This window comes from Ursus americanus, chromosome 23 (genome assembly GCF_024610735.1).
Source record: "Ursus americanus isolate L20-20 chromosome 23, mUrsAme1.1.p, whole genome shotgun sequence".
Lineage (NCBI taxonomy): Eukaryota > Metazoa > Chordata > Mammalia > Carnivora > Ursidae > Ursus > Ursus americanus.
Genome location: NC_142149.1, coordinates 5813860 through 5821779, shown reverse-complemented (window position 1 = coordinate 5821779; position 7920 = coordinate 5813860). Strand labels below are relative to the sequence as shown.

The 7920-nt window shown below is 44.9% G+C and overlaps 1 protein-coding gene across 3 annotated transcripts in view; it reads left to right on the top strand.

The window, feature by feature from the left end:
• TMEM94 (transmembrane protein 94) overlaps nt 1–7920 on the top strand; it is a 34328-nt gene that overhangs the window by 1331 nt on the left and 25077 nt on the right. The window lies entirely within an intron of this gene.

Genomic DNA, 7920 nt, shown 5'->3' with positions numbered 1-7920 from the left:
ATCAAGTTCCTTAACTTCTCTGAGCTCCATGTGGAGTGAGTGCTTGCGTTGGAGGTGGTATGGGGAGGATCTCTGTCTCTAGGTATATATGGCAGGGGGGCTAGCGCTTACTAGGTTCTTAATACATTTGTGCATTCATTATTTGTAAGGAACCAGCAGGGAGTTCCCTGGCTGATTTCTTGTATTAGTATTTATTGTGGCCTTTCTATATGTTTTGGGGTGAAATGATTTCAGTGATTCTCAGTTGAGAGGGCAGGAAGGCAGGGAGTCAGAGCAAGGTAGCCTCTTCCTCCGTTTTTTCGGGAACATTTGTAGTATTGTCGTAGTGTTATTAATGGGGATGGGTCTTGTATAAGAACAGCGTGGAGGCAGAAAAAGCTTGAGAACCATGGAAGGAAGAAGAAATACCACTTTGGTATGTCTTTATGGTAATCTTGGCAAAAGAAGGGCTGATCTTAGTATTCTAACAGGTAGTTTTAATTTTTTTTTTTAATGCAATGGCACAGGTAAGGTTCATCATCTAGAGTCAAATAAAAATGGTCCATGGAATAAAAAAGTTTGCAAATCACTCTGCAGATCAGAACACATCAGAATGTAGCCTATTATTAACCCTGGAACAGGGGCAGCGTGTTCAAATAAAATCCACAAATTCTCTGAAGTCTTATTTTAGCTGCTGTGTTAGCTTTCACTTCCTTGTTCATTGGTTCTTTTTGTTAGAATTTCAAACAGAGAAACTGGTGGATACCACAGAGCAGTTCCTTGACCAGGGAGGTGAAGTACACACCATCCCCTTGATAATCAGCGGCCAAATAATTGAGAGTTAACTGCCCTTGAACTTCCCCCCACCCCTACCCTGCCCCTTGTTTTTGTGGTGACCCAACATCAGAAGATTAGACTGGGAGAGCCAGGGCTGGGCGGTGAGATGGAGGAAAACAGAAAGCCCTTCACATTTCTATTTTGAGGAGTTGCTAGGGAGTGCCAGCTCCAAGTGTTGAGAATCAGCCTTTTGGAAAGCTTAACTCCCCCGAACTAATGAGAAGTGAAGGTCACCATCCTTTGGTTCTTTCCTACTGCTCTTTCCCTAATGTTGGGCTTGGGAAACAATTTCTATCTGGAGGGGGAGGAGCGCTAATGTAAATATTACCTATACTGGAGGCTTGAGCCTTACCTGGTGAGTGGAGGATGAACTCTTAAAGCAGTCCAAGTTGGAAAGACACAAAGCCTCTAAATCTATTCCCGGCGTTTAAGTGAGAAGGTTCTAGGTCATGGTTGGCACTTCTCCACTGGTAAATGTGTGTCAATATTTTTTATATTGTTATTGTGTCAGTGTTTCCTTGAGAGTGTCTTTCTTTACCTAAAAGCTAGGTTCCTTTAAAAATATTGTTTGAACCCTGATTTCCAAGCCTGGATTTGTTTCTAGTAGCACAGGTGAACCTAAAGGGTAGGCCAAAGCTGTAGCAGGAATGTTTTTCTTCCGGAACTGACCCGCCAGCCAGAATATGTGGTTTGGTGATCAGGGGTTTGTGTAATAATAAGGTTTGCCTGTGGCTGCTGAGACAGTAGTAAACAGTATTGGTCACGTGGCATGGCAAGTAGGGTAAGAGCCACATTTAGACCCCGGCAGGATGCCTGCCTCAAGCTGGGCCCGTCTTACACTGATTGCTTTGGGTTTCCTTAGCCCCAGAGACCCAAGTGGGAGGGGAGTTGGGGGTGCCCAAGGGAAGGAGACCCTGTTAGGGCTTACAGCAGCCAGAAATCTCAGTGTAATTATATGAACCCAGTTTTCTTAATTTCGGGATCCTTTTGAGAAAGAGATTCGTGATAGCAATATCACTTAGTAGTGAGGTGAACAGAAAACTATTGGGAGATACTTGGAAAAGATATATACTGGAGAAAAAATCAAAGGTGTGTTTGAAAAAGCATCTATATCCTTAAAGGGGAGAATATTGCTTAGTAACGTAAGCCAGAGCTAACTGCAAAACCAGAATCAGAAGTTAGTGATTTTTTTGTTATTGTGGTAAAATACGCATAACATAAAACCGACCATTTTAACCAGTTCAGTGGCATGAAGTACATAACATTGTGCAACCTTCCCCCCTTCCATCTCCAGAACTTTTTCATCTGCCCAGACTGGGACTCTGCCCCATTAGCGCTACATCCTCATTTCCCCTCCTGTCCCCAGTCCCTGGCAACCACCGTTCTACTTGCTGTCTGTATGAACTTGCTTAGTCCAGGAACCTCAAGTAACAGGAATCATACAACATTTGTCCTTAGTGTAAGGTCATTAAGGTTTATCCGTGTCATAGCATGTAGCAGAATATTCTTCCTTTTTTAAGGCTGAGTAATATTCCTTTGTATGGTCGACCACACTTTATTTGTCCATTCATCTGCTGGTGGGCACTTGGGTTGCTGCCAAGCTTTTGGCTACTGTGACTAATGCGGCTGTGAACGTGAGTGTACAAAGAGTTGTTGGAGTCCCTGTTTTCACTTCATTTGGGCACGTATCCAGAAGTGAGAGGTTGCTAACTTTCTAAAGATATATTTGATACATTCACATGGTTTGAAAATCAAAAGGTACAAAAATACATACAGTCAACTTTCTCCCCTCCCACTCTTGTCCCCAGCCACTCAGTTCCAACTTAATTTTTTCTTTCGTGAGTTGTTCTTTTGGTATTGAAGAAATCTAAACCAAAGTCGCCAAGGTTTTCTCCTATATTTTCTTACAGTTTTACATTAGGTGTAGGACCCATTTTTAGTTAATTTTTGTACAGAGTGAGAGCTTTATTTCCAAGTTCTTTTTTTTTTTAATCCGAATGTTCAATTTTTCCAGTGCAGTCTGTTGAAAAGACTACCTTCTCTCCACCGAGCTCCCTTTGCAGCCTTCTCAAAAATCAATTGACCATATATATCTGGATCTATTTTTGGATTCCTGTTACCAGGTCAATACCGCATTGCCTTAATGACGTGGCTTTATAAACCTTGAAGTCGGGTGGCGAAGGCCTTCCAAACTTTGTTCTCTTGGGGGAGTCTAATGTGAATGTCGCTTGTTACAAGTGGGGCTGAGCATCTTTTCATGTGTAGAAGCTGCTGGATTTCTTGATCTCCTTGTCTCTCAGGGTCAGAAGACGTCACAAAAGGTTATCTCGTATTTGCTACCTGATGTATTTATTATCTCCATAATTTCCCAGCCTCTGCTTGGATCCCTGTAGTACTGGGGAGCTCATTGCCACTCAGGGCAGCCTCTCCTATTTCCTCTATACAGCTCTAATTACGTAAAAGGTATCGCTCATGTTGAGTCCTGGTCTGCCCCCCGGAGTAAGTCATTGATAAAAATATTGATTAGGATGCTACCAAGGATAGAACCCTGAGGCTTGGGCGCCTGGGTGGCACAGCGATTAAGCGTCTGCCTTCAGCTCAGGGCGTGATCCCGGCATTATGGGATCGAACCCCACATCAGGCTCTTCCGCTATGAGCCTGCTTCTTCGTCTCCCGCTCCCCCTGCTTGTGTTCCCTCTCTCGCTGGCTGTCTCTATCTCTGTCAAATAAATAAATAAAAATCTAAAAAAAAAAAAAAAAAAAGAACCCTGAGGCTTGTTATTAAAAACCTCCCTCCAGCTGAACATCAATCCGTCAGTCCGTTTGGGCACAGCAACTCATATGAATACCAGCCCATCCCATTGCGTTTTCGGTGGAAAGCACAGCTAGTGACGGTTGTGTTGGAAGGAATTACAAGGACAGCCAACTCCTCAGCTCGCCCTCAACCCAAACCTTGGGCACCCCCTGAGCTCTTTCTGATGCTGGTTCTGGTCTTGGCAGCAGGAAGCATCCATCCCTTTGTTTTCATGGCTACTATGCTGCCCTTGTCTAGAGACTCGTCATGGCAAACCAAGATTACTATAATTTTCTTCTACTTCTTCTGCCTGTAATTTCTCTCCCTTCCCCCTCTGATCCATTCTCTACCCTCTTAAAATACTGGGACCCACTCAGGAAACTTAGTGACTCCCTGGGGTCACTTTGTTTTGGCCTTCATACACCTGTGCATTTTGGCCCCCTATTCCCTGCTTGAGGTTTTCCTTCATTTCTTCTCTCTCCCTCAGGCCTTCTGCTCTGATTGAACAGATCAGATCACCATCTTTCTTTTTTTTTTTTTTTTTCTTTTTTTAGCAGGTTTCACGCCCAACGTGGAGCCCAATGGGGGCTTGAACTCACGACCCTGAGGTCAAGACCTGAGCTGAGATCAAGAGTCGGACGCTTAACCAAGCGAGCCACGTAGGCGCCTCAGAAAACCATCTTTCAAAAAGGCTCCATGCTTTTCTTCGTTGGTGCCTTTGTTGAGACTTCTCTAGTTCTTGCTTGGGTTGTCCTCCCTCTTCTCTCTCTGAAGCTTTCCTAAGTGTACTGCTTGGGCCTTGTGGTGGCTATTGCTGCTTCTTTCTAAGATTTTATTTGTTTAGGGACACCTGGGTGGCTCAAATGGTTAAGCATCTGCCTTTGGCTCAGGTCATGATCTCTGGGTCCTGGGATTGAGCTTCCAGCTCAGTGGGGAGTCTGCTTCCCCCTCTATTTCTCCCCCCTGCTCACACTCTCTCTTTCTCTCTGTCTCTCTCAAATGAATAAATAAAATCTTCTTTAAAAATTTATTTATTTATTTATTTATTTATTTATTTATTTATTTATTTATTTAGCGCGAGCTGGGGGAGGGGCAGAAGAAGAGAGAAATTGCAAGCAGACTCCATGCTGAGAGTGGAGCCTGAAGCATGGCTCCATCCCACCACCCTGAGATCGTGACCTGAGCGGAAATCAAGAGTCAGCTGCTCAACCAACTGCACCACCCAGGTTCCCTGGGCCTTGGTTTCTTCTAGGAAGGGATTCCTGGCCGCCCCCCACCCCCGTTTGTAATTCTCATTTAGTATTTCAGTGCCAACTTGAACACTAGTTATATTTTCTCCAAATATTGAAAACCTGGCTGTATTATAAATCCCTGTTGTGAAGGGACCATGTCTTAATACTTTTGTGAAAACAGGACCTTTCCTTACCCTCAGTGAATACATACAGTTATTACACACAGTAGGCACTGGATAAATGTCTGTTTCCTTCATCAACCCTTCTCTTTTCTATCCACCAAACCTTACATGTGCTAGGCGTTTTAGAGGTTGGTAGAGCTGACTTATTTGGATCTTGGATCCCACCTTACTTTTTAGAAATCAGCTCTACCTACTGAGGCATTATTTCCACGTGATAAAATGCACCTACTTAAGTCTATAGTTCAGAGAGTTTTGACAAATGTATACACCCTTGTAACCACCACCCATAGTCAAGATACTGCACAAAAGACCCCTGTGCCCTTTGCAGTCTTTTCCTCCCTGTGACGCCAGGGAGCCCCTCATCTGCTTGTTGTCACTGTAGATTAATTTTGCCTGTTGTAAGTTTCATGGAAATGGGATCATATGCTATGTGCACTTTTGTGCTCCTTTCACCCAGCAAATGTTTCTGAGATTCCACCACATTGTTCCGTTGGGTGCATCAGTACCTCGTTCTGTTTGCTTGCGGGGCAGAATTCCACTGTATGGATATACCACAGTTCGTTCACGTGTGAATGGACATCTGGATTGTTTCCAGCTTTGGGCTATTTTGAATAAAGATGCTAGGAACGCTATACCGTTCTTCCTGAGGAAGTATGTTTTCATGACTGGGACGTCTAGCGAGTGGATCCTCGACTTTATCAGACACTGCCAAAATGCCTTCTAGAGCAGGTGTACCACGTGAAGTTCCCACCAGCAATTTAGGGGTGCGTATCCTCACCCACACTAAGTATCGTCGGTCTTTTTCATTGTAGTCATTCTAATGGGTGTGTATGGCTGTTGGGGGTACTGGGTGGCTCAGTAAGTTAAGCATCCAACTCTTGGTTTTGGCTCAGGTCATGGTCTCAGGGTTATGGGATGAATACATTAATATAAATGTTAGCATTTAATTTTTAAACATTAAATGTTAATATTAATATTGAGTCTTCCAACCCATGAACATGACCTATCCATTTATTTAGGTGTTGAATTTCTCTCAACAGCTTACAGGCCTTACCTATATGTTTTTAAAAGTCATTCCCGGGGCACCTGGGTGGCTCAGTCGTTAAGTGTCAGCCTTTGGCTCGGTGTGATCCCAGGGTCCTGGGATCGAGTCCTGCATCAGGCTCCCTGCTGTGCTGGGAGCCTGCTTCTTCCTCTCCCTCTCCCCCTGCTTGTGTTCCCTCTCTCGCTGGCTGTCTCTCTGTCAAATAAATAAATAAAATCTTTAAAAAAAAATTAAAAGAAAATAAAAGTTATTCCTAAGTATTTGCTATATTTCACTATAGCATATAGGAATTAAATCTATATTTGTATTTTGTATTTTAACCTTGTATCTTGTAACCTTGCATACTTATTTATTCTATCCCTTAGAATTTTTCCTATATGATCTAGTGTTCTGCAAATCAAGACAGTTTTACATATTTCTTTGCAATCTTTATGCCTTTCTTTTCTTTTTTCTTCTTCTCACTTTTGTGGTTGTTGTTGTTGTTAAGTAAGCTCTAGGCCCAGTGTGGGCTTGAACTCATGACCCCAAGATCAAGAGTCACATATTCTACCTACTGAACCAGCCAGGCACCCCTCTTCTCCTTACTTTTGAGTCTTTATTCTTCACCTAGGTGGCTCTTTGTTCATATTTCTTGTTTCCTGGTAATAGTAATGGCAAGTGTTTATTAAGGTTTACTATATGCTAAATACTGTACTAGACCCTCTGCATGTAATATTTCTTGTCATTCTCGTTGCTTCTTTGTGAAATAGGCATCATTCTGTGAACGAGGACACTGAGGCTCAGAGAGACAAGTAATTTGCCAAGGTCACTTGGCATTTGATACCTGTTGGAGCCAGGATTTGACCAGGGGTATTTGGCTTTGAAGCCCATGCTTTCTTTCACAACGGACCAGGGGTAGAACTGGCCCTTTAAGGATCTAGCTGCTGGTTTCAGATCAGACAGTCGAGGACCGCTCTTTCCCAGAATCCCACGTATGGAGTGATGGGAAAACAGAGACTCTTAGAAAAATGTCCTGCTCCTGGCTGCCCTCTCTGAACACTGTGGTTCCAGCTGGCCGCAGAGTTATTTCACTCCTGTTGTGTTGGCAGAAGGAGCCAAGCACAATCCCCATCTGGCTTCTGGTGCCTTGCCCTGTGTGGCGACTACCTCATCCAGCCTCTGCTGGGATGGGGTGCACGGGGACCTTGAGCTGCACTCGTAAACAGGGCCTGGGCTGCGTGAGTCAGGGCGGCCTTGGGGAGATGTGGATTCGTCCTCTCAGGATCCCATTTCAGTTGGCTGCCAAAGACGAAATGTCACTGCGTTGCGAGGCTGCTTCCAGCGCCACCGTCTGTGTCTGACCCTCCGGGGCTGGCTCACGCAGCTCCGAAAGCCTTGGCTGCACAGGGCAGGGGTAGGGAGAGACGGGGAAGCGCAGGCCCATGAGGGCAGCGCTCGTGCCGCCTTGCGGGGCATCACGTGGGCTTTTGGAGTGGGGTTGGTGGCTGCAGAGCCCAGGCCTCCTGGCTGGGGTCTCTGGACACAGCTTTTTCATTGTTTCTAGACAGCTCTTTTATGGATCAGTTCTCCTGGGCTTCTGATCAGCTTCACTTCACGAGGCTTTGCTACAGGCCCCAGAAAGAACTGCCCTAGTCAGCAGGCTAGTGCCTTCTCCACGAGTCGTCACCGGGCACCAAACCAGATTACTCAGTGGCACTCTACCCAAACACTCCCTGGTCTGAAATTAGTAAAGTGTGTTGGTTGCCAGGATGGATGGGTGAGGGTCCGGGGTTGTGTGGGGAGGTAGAGCTAGTCTTCCTTTTCCAGATTGCTGTCAGATTGGCTCACCTCTCCTGGTAGCTATCTGCCCAG